Source organism: Thunnus thynnus, chromosome 7 (genome assembly GCF_963924715.1).
Source record: "Thunnus thynnus chromosome 7, fThuThy2.1, whole genome shotgun sequence".
NCBI classification, from domain to species: Eukaryota; Metazoa; Chordata; class Actinopteri; order Scombriformes; family Scombridae; genus Thunnus; species Thunnus thynnus.
The window spans coordinates 23,962,509-23,977,680 of NC_089523.1; the positions used below are offsets into that span (position 1 = coordinate 23,962,509).

A 15,172-nucleotide genomic window follows, 5' to 3' on the forward strand; every position below is an offset into this window, starting at 1 on the left:
CCTCATCCTCCTACTGATCTAACAACAGGTGAGGGAGGTGTGTGTGTGTGTGTGTGGAGCCAACAGTCCTCTGTAGCTTTTTTAGTGGTCCAATCAAATGTGAGGGATTTGATTTAAATCCCTGATGTAACTGTACACCGTTCAAATATTCCATTTCACTGGGAAACGCGTCACAGAACAGAAGCTAGAGACTCTCTTAACTTCTGTCTCACTGGGACTTTAAAGTGAGCTGTCATGGTATAGGGATAAATGAAATAGCAGGAAACTTTTCAGAGCCATAAAGCTCGGGGCGAGCAGAAGTGACATGAAGCAGCAAAGAGCAGACTGTGCGGTCTGCTTGTGGTAGGTTATCTGTCAGAAATTATAAATATTATTTGAGCAAACTTGTTTCTACCCCCGGTCATTGCAGTCAGTCATGTGGAGCAGTGACCGCCGAGATCTAGCCCAGTTGTTCTGTTGTCTCAACAAATGTGAGTGAGCGCATAAACAGAGAGCGAAGAGCAGCAGACTCCCATATGGACTCTCTATTTGTAAGAACACCGGCCTGCTGTTTATATTTCAAAGCTCTCAGTTCAGATATCGTCATACTTTTTGTTTTGTCCATTTAGACTGTTTAATTCTCCAGCTGGATCCAAGGAGAAGATGAGTAGTCTGAACTGTAACTGAGCACTATGCTACAGAGTTTGCTCTGGGTGGAACAGAATCGATTTCACAGTGTCTGTTGATCAGTATATAGCTTATTGTCTGTTTAAATCATCACTGAGACAAAAGCCTCTATGAGCAAACCCATATTCAACACTCAGATTTAGCTGCTAGTTTATGATTGAGAATGCAACCACTTACAAACAGTGCGCTCTGTAGGCCACCACATATACTATGTGTTGGACAGACCACAGTTTCCTGGTTGGTATTTGGCAGCGCGAGAAGCAAAACATGAGCTACATGGGTTTTGATCCAAAGCCCTAAAGCTCAGTCACAACAAGATGGCTGGAGGCAAAAGATGGAATATATTAAGCTCAATCCAGATGAGTGAGGTAAAGCTCAACCCGTAATTAGACTGAGATTGAGAGTGACATTACAGCTTACACCTCTAGATATCACTCAGGGCTACATAAAGACTCAAAGTCTTGAAAAGCAGCTTCAACTGTGGCAATCTCTCCACTTGCCCATTGTGCAACCGTAACTACCATGTTCCACCACGCCAGGGCACAATGCGTACTGGTCATCCTTGTGCACGGATGTCGGTTTCACTTGTGTCTGGCAGGATGTGTGTATATTCTAGGAAACACTTTGTCCGGTTCCTGCTCGTATGCATTACACCGAGTGCCATTCACAGGCCGGAGGGAGCAGGCAGAAATCTGTAGGTTCACTCAATCCTGTTAATGTGGAACAGCATTTAATTAGATCCGGTCTACAACCAGCAGCTGCATCTGTGTCTGCAAAGTAACGACGCTCTGCATGTCTCTAAACACTGAGGTTAAAGCACCGGTGGCCTTGAATGGACCTGTAAAAGTAAAAAATAGGCTACAGCAACCACACAGTGAGTATAAGTGTAAAAGAACATTTAAGGACAACTTTGTTTGCAGCACTATGGTCATCTTAACATCCTTTAACGTGTGACAAGGGATGTTACAGGACATGCAAGTAACTCAATTATTCAGTTGATTATTTTTCAATTATTTGACTAAAAGTTTAGTCTAAGATGTCAGAAAATTGTTCCCAGAGCCAAAGATGATGTCTTTAAATAGCTTGTTTTGTCTGACAGAGTCCAAAACCAAAGATATTCAATTAGAAAAGGTATAAAACACAGAAAGGCAGCAACATCTTGCATTTGAGAACCTGTTAGCGACAGGTTTTTGGCATTTTTGCTTGTTAAATGTCTACTAATTATCAGAACTGCAGGCGATACACTTCCTGTGGATCGACTTTAAGGGATAATAGAAAAAAATATATATTTGTAAGGTTTGTAAACTCTCTCATTCTTGGTTTGTTTGCACACAGTCAGCTTAGATGGAGAAATGAGGCTTTAGGAAGCCGCCATTTGTTTTGTTGTATAGCATTTTAAAAGAAAAACAGCACAAAATGTGAAAATTGCCAGAGTTAAATAATCCATCACTTTAGTCCTTGAGGTTTGGCATGGTTTAGTCAAGTTCCCCTGTTGTATTGTTATCACTGTTGCCAAGTCAACTATTTTCACATCAGTGCACACAAATCACTGTCAATCACATCACACCCACAGGAAGAAATGGAAATCTCCACCAGGAAATGTTCCCTCAAATACAATGTTGCCTTACAAATATCGTCTCCTTCAGCCAGTGTAGAAACCATTAAGCTGTCTTTTCTTTTTTCTTTCCCCTTTCTTCTTCTTTTCTTTGTAAATATCATTTTATGCCATCTTGCTGTGGAATACATTTTTCTCTTTTGATATATGGAGGGAAAAAGTGGGATTCGGGTGTTAACAGACGTGATGAATTAGACACAGACACATCTATTTGCAGTCGGTGTTGTTTTCCCTCCGTGTCATTGTTGACTCTGTGTTAGCGCCCTAAAAGGAGAGAAGCCATGCTTCCTGGCCAGGGAAAACAGAGCTGGTTCAGATGATGTATTTTCTTTGTGGCATTTTTGAGAGAAAACTGTGTCACTGACAAATCACACTGGAGAGCAGAATCAGCATCACAATCCAATTTTCCACAGCGCAAAGAACAGGACATACATAAGTACATATTGTCCAGCCCTCCTCACTTTCCATTTCGACTGTGTGTTGCAGAAAAGCATTTAAATGCGGTGTGACTGGCTATTGTGCAGCCCATCACCTTTTCACCCCTCCCCTCCTCCCTCAATTCCCTACCTCTCCAGCGCGTTCAATGCAATGGTGGAGGAGGGCAAGATGGAATGGAGGACTGGAAAGGTGACGAGAGGACTGAGAGATAAAAACCAGGCTGATTTCTATCTTGGTCAAGCTCCAGGCGCTGGCAGCAGCAGGCTCCTGCTCCCCCAGCAACCAAGAGAAAAGGGATGGAGGCTGTAATGTGGCAGCACGGATTGATTCTCGTCATAATCTGTTCCTATCAGTTCTAGCGCAGCGCATAGTTTTGCACAGAAGCATTCGTTGCTTTTCAAATAACTGGCTGCCACTTTTCATGCTGGTATGCAATACAACCACATCCTTACAGCCACATTGTCTCATTATTTCCAAACTCTATTCCTGTCTGAGTTGATATGTTGTCTCACAGTTTGGTCCCAATCAGATGGGTTGTGTCTTTATACACCAGGGAGTCCTTTTTACAGTTGCCAGTGAGACGTGGAAAGATTGTGGAGTAGCTCAACAGATTGGGGGGGGGAGAGTGGGGATTGAGAAAATATACCCACATGCTGTAGGACTTGAACACCACTTCTTGCGATTGAAAACTAGTTAGCAAGCAAGCAGGGAAGTCTAAACATGTTAAGACTAGCTACTCACATTTATAGTAGTTTTATCTGACTGCAGTTAGCAAAATGTAACTGATAAATGCTTAAAGTTATGTAGTTAGTAATGAATGAACAGTTCAAAAAGCTTGCTAAAACTAATGGATAACAGTTGGAGTTAGCTAAAAGTAAGCTAATTAGATTAGAGTTAAAATAGCTGAAAGTAGTGAATATATGATTGAAACGTTCACCGTATGCCTGTAGTACAAATTCAACCTAAACAGTTTAGAGTTTATATGTATACAGAATATCAGAATCAGATTCATTCATCGAGTAACAAGTACAAGGAATTCAGTGTGGTCCAGATGTCAACAGAAAAAGCGATAAACATGAACATTAAACAATATAAACACAAACATAACAGTGTAAGAAAGAGAGCAACAGTCATTTACAAAGATTGTGTGTAGCGGGGGTGGACTCTGTGCTCGCATGTTGACTTGATTAAAAACTGTGTGTGTGGGGGGAAAAAGCAGAATATAAATAGAAGTATAAATATCAATGTAGATATACATTTGAATGTAATATGTTTGAATGCATATGTTGTGTGTGCCATGACTCTTGAATGTAAATGAACTCTCTCTCTCTCTCTCTCTCTCTCTCTCTCTCTCTCTCTCTCTCTCTCTCTCTCTCTGTCTCTCTCTCTCTCTCTATATATATATATATATATATATATATATATATATATATATATATATATATATATATATATATATATATATATATATATATATATATATATATATATATATATATATATATATATATATATATATATATATATATATATAGTCAACGATTAAAAAATGAGATTTCCATACATACACAGTGACACAGCATATACAATATGAATTTTGATTGAGATATGGAGGTGAAGTTTTGCTGTGTTTACAGTCTTTCTGGGGAAAGAAGCTGTGGAGGTGACGGGTGGTCCTGGTTCTGGGGGGTTTCAGTCTGATTTTCCTCTGAGAGGAGTTTACGGAAGAGGGGCTAGCAGGGGTGAGAGGGGTCAGACATGACAGACAGATATTGTAACAATATACACGTTTATACCTAACATCCGGTTTAAATGAACACATCTGGACCACGACAGGTGTTGCTGTTGAAAAGTTACTTGAGTACAATTTATTGTGAAAACCTGTCTGATGGTTGTGAAAAAAGCCGTCATCTGGCAAAAAAAAAAAATTGACTAAACCTAACCCCCCCCCCCCCCCCCCCCCCCCCCCCCCCACAGACACACACACACACACACACACACACACACACACACACACACACTAGCACTTTCTTTGCTCTTAAAGGTTGCATTGACCATTCTTTTCTGAATCCAGACTGGTGATGCTGGAGCTGCAGGGATACACACATGCACACATGCAGGCAGGCAGGCAGGCAGGCAGGCTGGGTAGGTAGGTGGGTGGGTGGGTGGATTGGGCACTGGTGCTAACTGTTCCGGTGAGACGCTGGTAGTAACCTTCAGGGCGGAGAGGCTGCTCTGTGAGAGTGGTCCAGCTCAGAACAGCAGCGCCTTTTGTGTCTGTCTGTTTCTGACGGTTATTTATAAACCCAGTAAACCAGCAGCACATTCCAGACGGCCACAGACGCAGGGAGAGCTGCACCTCGCCCATGTGTGTCCTCTTTGTCTCCGCTCGCAGCTCAATGGTAGCCGTCAGGATGGGGAATGACGTTGCACAGTGCCGGTCACATCTGGACTAATGAGGACAGTTATTGAGACAAAAAAAGGGCTGGTTATTATCTTTTTTTCCCCCTGATTTGGAGGTGCATGGAAAACCATTTCAGAGTTTTTTTTTTCCCCCCTGTTTTGGCATTTAATTTGCTCTTGGCTGTTGCATTTTTATGACCGCTGCTTGTGGTCTTCCATGACTCACATTAATGGGAGGGCCTCCTTCCTTGGCAACAGATTCCTCAGTTTAATGTTAGCCTAGTACTGAACTTGACTACTTTGAAAAGTGCAACTCTCTCTCTCTCTCCCTCTTTGTCCAAATCTCCTGGGACTTCCTCTTTTTGAGTTTGTGGAAAACATTAATCACATTTCCCTGGACAGCTTTTCAAAACCAGCACAGGACAATAATGCATTCAGGGTTCTCTCGTTAGCAGGACGCCATATTTGCTTTATCTTTAGACTGTGGATCACACTCAGGAAATTGGTTTATAAGGCATTTGGCTTACTCATGTTTCCTTATGTAAGATGCTTGCTAAATTGTTTAAAACACACCAGTCAGTGATGAAGATAGAGAATATTCAGTGTGCTTTTTTTTTTTTTTTATTCATGCACTATAGCAGCTCAGGAAAGTCATTTCAGGTTCATTCGCCTCTTCCTTTTCTTCCATTTTGTTTTGGCTGCAGTTATGTGCAGGTTTCCCGTAGCTGAGTCCAAAGAACTGTTGGAGGAAGTCCAAGCGGGAAAGGACACCCCTTCCCCACCCTTTGAACCAAACTCCATTTTGCACTCACTACAAAAGGTCACATGAGCTAATGGTCACAACTTTACGGACGCAGTAGTGATTCATTTTCAGTTTTGGATTCGTTTGTTAGAGTTGCATTGTGTTGTGCTCTTCAAAAGATGCTGTTGGCTAACAAATGTTGCAGTATTCCTGTTTGTCATCTTCTCTTTCTGGTAAAAGGACTGAAACACAAAGCCGCACTGCATTTTTCTTCCTGATTATTGGCACGCTTTAATGGTTTTCCTCTCCTTTTTGAATTTTTAAGCCTGATGACAAATCACTGTGAGACAGAGGTCTGTGTTGCTCCGCTGTGCAGCCTGAAATGTTTAAAACACAGGAGATGAACTGTTCTAAAAAACAAAGAAAAGTCTCACCATTTTAACTGAGTAAATAATGTCTGTGCAGAAAATGAAACGAGAAATTGCTTATGAGCTGCTCAGATGTCAGCCTCAGTGTCCTGCTATGTATCTCAAACACACTGTCATGAAATTGAGATTAAAGCTTGATTTGTGGGGAAATTAAAGCCAACAGTCTGTTGCAACAGACTGCTGGTTTGATTGTAAGTGCAATAGTAAAGTCAGCACTAAACTGCTATGTTTTTATATGGACAGATTCACACTAACCAGTCTCACAAACGCTTGTACAGCCTCATTACTTTGTGTATCTTTCAGATAGTTGTTTAGGTATGTATAGTTATTTTCCAACAATTCCACATATAGTTTATTTCTAAGTTTATAGCCTTTCAATCTTTTTAGCTTCTTTCTTTTCTATTATCTACATGTGTTCTGTATCTGTTGATCTGGGTGGTGAACTGCTGCATGTAATTGCCCTTACAGGGATAAATAAAGTATTTTGTTGTATTGTATTGAAAATGGGAGAAAAAGCCACTACTGACTGGAGACGGAAAGTAAGATAACATATTATGGAATGTGTGTTTATCCATCAAACATCGTCTCGTTAATGATTTCAGAAGTCTGTGTTTTGTTTTTTTTACTGAGATGAAGATGGTCATAAATCAAACAAAAGTCAACACATAACACCACAGTGTCTGTCACAAACAACAGAGTGGTTACAGCGGCATTTTTCTCCAGCTCTCATTAATCTCTCTCATCTTTCAAACCCTTCCACCATGACAACACTTAATAAGGTATGACTTAGACCTGCTCAAGGGAGGTGTACATCTTAAGTTACATCACTTCATAACACTATGTTGTAACTACCTTGTCTGGGGAAACTCATTTTTTACTAAATTATAGCATTCATAACTATAGAATTTGTCCTGTTGTCTTATTCAGCTGAGATATTCACCATTAAATCCACGTCAAGCTCGTCATTTCTTCCACATTTAATTTATTCTCTAGTCTTCACTGCAAGGCCATTGATTTCAACCAAACATTATCACTCTGACAGTATTTAATTGCCAGTGGCCCGAGCATTTCCAGGCTTTTCAACAGTTAAAAAACGTGAATGAATAATGGATATATGTTGGATTGAGTGGAGGATTTGTGCCTGAGGATTACATCATCTTGTCTAAAAAGCCCTTGAACTGTGGAAATAAGATATCAGAAGAGTCTGTAGGAAGCCAAGGCTTAGTGAGGGCTGGTGACCTCCGCCTGCATGTGTGGGAGGCCTCAGATCTGCGCTGTCAGGCTTGTGGAGCTGAATTACAAACACACCGCTCACTTTTTTTTTTTTGATGCAGTGGAAGCTTCAAGCGCAGACACTGGACCACCTGCTTTACCTCTGTTAATGGAAATTACTCCAAAAAAAAAAAAAAAAAAGCTGTAGCTATTTTTTTTTCTTGGCTCTGCTTGGCTCCTTGGAGTCTTTACAGGTGTGTACAAGACAAATCCTTCTAAAAGAGGCCCTCAGGTCGACAACATGGGAAGACGGTGAGAAGAGAGATTACTGAATGTTTATTTAAAAGGTTTTTTTTTTTTTTTTTTCCTTGTAAGGGTTTCATTTAGAAGCTGAGACAGTGGTGTCGGGGCGGATCAGGGGTTGCATGGAGGTTAGGCGTGAATGGATGGCATGAAGGCTGTGCTGTTTCAGCCTGGCTATTAAAGGCTTGAACTTTGAACCAGTGCTTTGCCCTGTCAATCAGCCCTCCACCAGGGCGATGTGACCCTGAAAATTGACTCTTTTAGTCTCTTTCCCTCCTATCTGTCTGTCTGTTTTAACCTTCTTTCACCATCTCCGCTGCTGCTGTTGATTCATTCTCACTGTCAGATGTTTGTTGACAATTATAAAAACCCTCATGTTACTTTCTGTGTTGCCTGTCAACACAGCATTTTAGCAGCATGTAACAGTGAAAGACTTACCAGTGCTTATATGGTGTTAACTTATCTTGTGTGAAAAGCAACACAATGCATATCTCATAGAAAAAGTCCCTCTTTAGTTGAGTTAAAACACAGGCATGCTTTTTAAGTGTATATAGTTTCACTACATCAGACCACGCCTGCCCTGACAACAATGTGGTCTCATAAATAGTATCAACTCTGCGATGTAAAGTGACACCAGTCATAAATTAACTCGTCTTTACTGGCTTGACAGGAAAGAGGGAAGGAATTATCACCCAGCCCTTCAGGATAAAAAAGATAGAAGAGGAAAAAGGTGCTTTTTTTTAATCTGCTGCCCGTAACAAACAAGACTTAAAGGACTATACTGCCTATTTTGTTTTAAATCTGCAAGTATTGTGTTCCCTGAAAATGAACGTGCAGCGACATGAAACTTGTTTGACATCGGTAATCCTTCGCTAATAACATTTCATCACCTGCATTATTTTCTCACGTTGTGTATATTGTTGCTGGTAATTTGGTTTTTCAGAAATTCCCTGTCGGTGTGTTTAAGAGCACTCCACAACTGAGATTTCATAGTTGTTAAAATAGAAACTTTATAAATGTGGAAAAACAACCAAATTCATAACATCTATTTTTGGCTTGTTTGTCTTCTGGATTTTAAAACAAAATGACTTATGAATGCAGAACATACTGTATTATTTGGGAAATTCTTTAGGGCTGAAACGACTGGTTGGTTGGTTGACAAATCGACAGACAAGTATTTAATTTCATAATTGATCAATTGCTTGTCATCTTTTAACCAAAATGCCAAAATCACATAGTTCTAGCTTCTTGATTCGGACAAAACAAGCAATTTAAAGACCACTCTGGGTCCTGGGAAACTGACTTTTACATTTTTCACAGTTAGTTGCAGCCCTAAAATGAAGAAAACTGATAAAGTAAAATATATGTAGTTTGTAGTTAATGGTCTAAAACATGCAAAAACACTTTTTTAATGCCAAAAGTTATGAACACTGGGTCTTGCTTGTTTGACCTTCACCTCTGGCCACAGTCTCTATATGAAACATTACAGATATGACAGTATGTAGCTTATTTTGGCTGATGCATCTCAATGTAGTGACACAATAATACTCCCTCTCCAGTGCATCAGCTGTCCTGGGAGCTCTTGGAGATTCCCCATGAGAAGCTGAAAGGAAGTTGTGAGAGGAGAAAAAAAAAGATACTGTGCTTGCTATGCTGCCGCCACAATCCTGACCCTTAAGTATTTGGAAAATTGATGGATGTTTATTTTGAGGCTCAGCAGGGGTTTGGCTCTGAGCTACACGTCAGACCTTTTTATAACTACTTAGGAGGGGGTGGGGGGACGGTGCCTCATGTCTTCTGGCAGAGCACTTACAGGTTGTTCCAAGGACTCTGCTTGTAACAAAAGGTGACCTGGTATTTGCTGTTAGAGCTCCTGACGTTTGCAATACTCTGCCAGATCAGTAGCATCTTTTTAAATCACTTTTCAAAGCACAGTTGTACAGGGAAGCATTTTTACAATGTGCTTTTATGTCCTGTTTTATTGTTGTTCCAGGCCTGACTGTCTCCTCTCAATTGAATCTTTATTTCCATTGTCTGTCTTTCCTTTTATCTACTCTTTATCCTGTTTTTTTTTTTTTTTTAATCCTGGTTTGTAAGACAGTCTGTACTTGACGTAAATGCAGTGAAATACTGTCCCCAATCTCTTAAAACTCTTAGTTTAATTGTGTGTCTTAAGATAAAACTTCAGGACATTCAAATTGTCAGACACTTTAGCATTTTTTAATTCAAAAAAATGCAACAATTGTTGACTATAATAGAGAAGTCATTCATTTAATAATATGCATAACATAAATATATTCTGTTTAACGAAACTGTGTGCCTGTGTGAAGGGTTTTTCTTTTTTTTCCTCTGCAGCCCCAGACATGTGGTGCAGCCATGATGGAAATTTGATTTGTGCGATGTTTTGTGAAATACTTAATCTGGATGAAATGAAATCTGAGCCCATGAGGCTCTTCAACAGGCCAATATGGGCAGATTCTATTGGAGAGGGAGCTTAGGGGAGTCTGAATCTGTCGCGGCTGCTGTGAAAAGTGTCAGGGGGGTGGGATAAGCTGAGAATAAGGCGTGCATGGAGTAGGGTGGGGGCTTGTGAGAGATACGAGAGGGGCCCAGATGTACAGCTTGGCTATAAAACGGGCTGGTCTGCAGCGACAGCCAAACAGATGTGACTTTTAATGAGCATAAGCCTAGAGGACGAAACAGGTTAACGGTTGGATATAAAGTGTCACCATGTAACCCAATGTCACCATTTAGAACAAAATCTCACTCAGGTCACGGACAGCAAGAGCAAGAACATCCTTTCCCTCAGGAAATGGGAACCATTGTTGATGTGGCAGCCCACCATTGTGCATCATAGCCCACAGCAGTAGAAACTAGATATTTACTGAAGATTTGGAGGAGTTAGATACACATGGCTATATATAGTTTACATTCGTGTGTGTGTGTGTTCACGCGCTGAGGCCTCAGTGTGCTACCTCTGTTAGAAGTCTTTGCTGTTTTATGAGGTAAAGCAGACTCAGGGTGTCATTGTGGTTTATGGGACTCCTTGCTGGCTGTGGAGGGTACAATTGGACAGAAAATGCACAGTACGCCGCCAAGTACGCAGTGTCTCAGCATCGTGGCACTTATCGCGTATATTATACTTTATTGGATGTGGTCAGAACATTATTCAAGATCTAAATAGTCTATCTGGCTTCTTGAGGGTGACAATAAAAATGTGCAGTGGTGTTTAGGACCCTTCACACTGTGGGATTTTGGGCTATCCAAGATGAAAGTTGAAAAAAAAAAACTGTGGTGAAATCCTTGGTCGTCAATCAAAAATACTGGTAGTTCAGCAAGTCCACTGAAATTTGAGACCACAGTCTCACTCTTATGACTGCTGCTACGACCCACATTTACTAACCAACAATCATAATGCAGAATGATATGAAATTATGCGAAATACACCGGTGAGGTAGCATAATACTGCTAAAATTCATATGTACCATTCCTTTACCTTTGCAAAATCTGCATTTCATGTTACCCTCTTTTACCCATACCTGGCCGGATTCACAATCTTCTAAGATTGTTATCACATGGTATACAGGTGCCTTTATTTTGACATGTAAAATCAATTAGTTGTTTGGTCTATAAAATGTCAGAACATGGTGAAAAATATTGATCATTTTTTCCCAAAGGCCTCAACCTAAAATGTCTTGTTTTGTTGCAACCAACAGCCCATAAGTCAAAGATTCAGTTTACTATCAAAGACGACTGAAGAAACCAGAAAATATTCACATTTAAGAAGCTGGAATCAGATGATTTTAATATTTCTTTTCCTTAAAAAATACTTAAAACGATTAATGGATTATTCAAAGTAGTTAGTGATTCATTTTCTGTCCATCGACTAATTGTTGCGATTCGAGACATGCAGTCTAAGTATTGTAGGTCTGGTTGGTTTCTGCTCGGTAATACAAGGATGCAATGAGATGTCATTAAATCATTTGAATTACATGCATGAAATGTGTTGTCTTGCTATAAATTGGCCAAAAGTGAGCAAAAAAAAAAAAAAAACCCCACACACAACAGAGTGCTAACCAGCCACCTAAATGTGAAGATGTGCTGGATAGATTGGAGCATAAAGAATCCAGAGCTGCCTTGATTATGCACGAAACACTGATAATGTGTCTGAAATGTTCCCCTTAAATTTCCATAAATATTAATGTGTTGTGTTGCGATGGGATCAGGAATTGAGCTGCAGCTCTAGCAGACTTCCCAGGGTTCCCGAGCGAAAGGAGGAGTGGTGGGAGTTAAATACAGGGTCAAACAGAGGTCACAACAGGGAAGCTGTCTAAACCCGACACTCAACCCCCCCCTGCCCCCTCCGCCAGCGCTCCAGGAAACCAGGGTACCACAGAAACCATAATATGGAGTCTTATTGGTAGAATGAATGCACGGCTGCTGAGTCTGTTTGCTGACTGTAGCTAATTGAGCAGTAAGTGTAAAGAGCACATGCGTGAAAATCAAGTTGTGCTGAAAGGCTTATTCTAATGTGTGTTTTGTCTGATTATTAATATGTAATGGCTTGAGATCCCTCAAGGTATTGCAGTGGCACAGACTTAATGAGGCTATACAAAGTGCTTTTCTGACGTTTTACGGTGTGTGTGTGTTTGTGCATATTTGACTTTACTTGATGCCAGAATCCATCCCATACGGCATTGGATTACAGTTGAGAGAGAGAGAGAGAGGGAGGGAGAGAGAGAGAGAGTGTGTGTGTGTGTGTGTATGTGTGTTGTATCACCTCTGGCACACACCGTACAAAAAAAAAAAAACCTTCCAAAAAATGCACCAGGCTTTCCAAGTCATGAGTTGGCCGATCACAGCAAGCGTATAATGCCCGCCTCAAAGGGTCACGCTAAGGTAACTGATAGAGCAGGTCCAGTTGGTCCAGAGCCAGACCAGCTTTCTATCATCCCTGTCTGTCTGTTAGGCCCTGCAGGCCTCGACTTGATGAGATGCAGGCTGATGGTAGAAGGTGTGAGAAACTACTACCTGAGACATGACGACACAATGTTCACACAACGAGCTTCTGTCATCCTGTGACCCGCGTTGAGGTAAATCATTGCTGCTCACTTGACTCGGTCTTTCAGCAGGATTTTAATGATTGACCTGCAGAGATTGACCTGAACAAGTATGTTGCCTTGACTTCACATAACATCTCATGTAACTCTCAGCAGCAAATATCGACATATTTCTTTAAACTTTGAGAGTTTTCCAGCCAGCCGCTTCACATTTTCACATTGTTTTCTGAAAGTATATCTGTCCAAACAATTCTCTCGATCTGCTCGGAATTGTATGATGTTGGTAAAGATCAAATGTTATAAATATGTACGTATAAACTTTTTCCTTTTAATACATCTACTTTGCACTTTTTTTGTGAGAGCTTCTTGTGTGTTCAGAAGCTAATTTCATTAGGAACAGTGTTGTCCATACTGAAATAACAAAAGCTATTGTTTTCATAAGAGTTTTCTAGTGATCAGTTGGCTCACGACAGCAGCTTTACCCCATCTACCACCAAGCTGCTCACTGTTTACTAAAGGATGAATTGTTATTTACAACAATCAAGCACGAGGAGCGAGTTCGACAGCAAGTCAGGGTTCTCAAAAATGGATCACATGGCGAACAGATGCTTGAGATCAGATGGTAATCACACATCAACGTCCACACTGCAACACATGACTGATGTTTTTAATTTTATTCTCTTCGGACGAAGAGTGTTTTCAGACAGATGCATGGGTGGATGGAAGGCCAAAGCAGAGAAGGGATGCAATCAAAATTTTTCCACAGTAGTGCAGACATGGCTTGTGTGTGTGTGTGTCTGTGTGTGTGTGTGTGTCTGTGTGTGTGTGTGTGTGTGTGTAATAGGTTTACACTTTGCTCTTTGTAATTTATCATAAAGAAAGAGGGATAGACAAGAGAGAAATAAAGAACAGTGAGTGTATGGGGGGCAGGGAAGCAGGCAGACTGGTCTAAACAGCACTGGGAGCGAAGAATGCACCCCCTGCCGTCTTGACCTTTGACCTCGCAGAATGTAGGCCTCAGGGGCAGCCCACGCCTGTAGAGACACAATGCTGCAGATACCTATTGAGCCCTAGCTTTTTACTCCTTTACAATCCCCCCTGCTTTTTTACACTGCGTTCTTCACTACATAAAAACTTTCTCGCCACGCAGAGTCCAAGTTTGGATTTAAAGCCTGTATTCAGGGGGTCGCTTTTGTGCCTTCACACAAGGCTGGAGGGGGCGAAACACCCACCACCTCCCCCTCTCCCTCTCTCTGTCTCTCTTTTTCTCTCCACTCTGTTTCTGCCCGGTTATTTCCCCGAAACCCTCTGACGTTCTGGCACCTGTTTTCCTCACAAAACCGTTAATTTATCACTGAATTATTAACTAAGAGCCCACAATGTGTCTGGCACTCTGTGACATGTCCTGACTTTGTGGAGAGGGGAGGGGAGGGGAAGGGGGAAGGGGTTGCCGTGGCGACGGGGCGGTCTTCATCGAAAAAGCAATTTAGCCAGCGTCTCCCGTCTGCGCGGAGGATCCGCCACCAAAATGGCTCGGCCGAGGAATGTTACGGGATTAATGAAACACATGAGATGGCAGCAACATTTTGCATTGAAGAGGCATGATGTGAAGCCCGCTGTGTGCTCTCGGCTCGACAATTTCGGGGAAGTGCATATCCCCATCACAATGGCTGTGTAGTGCAGGATGAGCCTTCTGTAATGAGCACTGTGGAGTAGGTTGGAGTGAGCGGCCTGTTCTTTTTATATTTCAGAAATATAGCTGCCACTCGGTGGTAGGAAATTGGGTAAATCGTGTGACAACAGTGGTGCAGAAATGAGTGAAAGATGAAGTCATTGTTCTTGTAAGGGATTATGCAAGGCAAAACGATATCCACATGCAAAAGAGATGGTGCTGAGGCATATTAAGAGAGAGGTCACCACACAGAGAAGGGGCAGCGACTGTGCAGCTGTCACAGGCTTTAAGACGTGTATTTCACCACCACGGGAGCCCCGGCGGTGGGGACTTTTGACCGGGTAAAGCGATAGTCGGGTCAGAGAAGCACAGATGGAGGCGCTAAGTAACACACACTAGCTGGGCTGAAGTATGGCTAAGAGGTGGGAGGGGAGGCTTCCCTTTGTAGCCATGAAGAGCAGCAACAGGGTTTTGAAGTGGATACAGGCAGTTACTGAGAGCCTCGGGAGCAGATTGAGCAGAGGCGGGGTGTAGCATGGAGGAATGTAAGTCAAAGCTGGCTGCGGGGGCCCAGCCAAAAGGGAGTTAGAGTACAGTACAGCGGTGTAGTGTGGAGATGTAGGGAGCAAGACA

General features: G+C 41.6%; 1 protein-coding gene across 2 annotated transcripts in view; it reads left to right on the forward strand.

Annotated features, from left to right (window-relative positions):
* Positions 1-15,172, forward strand: part of nxn (nucleoredoxin) — a 58,838-nt gene that overhangs the window by 23,298 nt on the left and 20,368 nt on the right. Inside the window, exon 1 of one of the 2 annotated variants that reach the window (XM_067595075.1) lies at positions 12,880-12,900. The exons of the other annotated variant lie outside the window; for it this stretch is intronic. The gene's annotated coding sequence lies outside the window, so the exon portion shown is untranslated. Of the gene's footprint in view, positions 1-12,879; positions 12,901-15,172 lie in introns of those variants that run through there. 2 annotated transcript variants of the gene reach the window in all.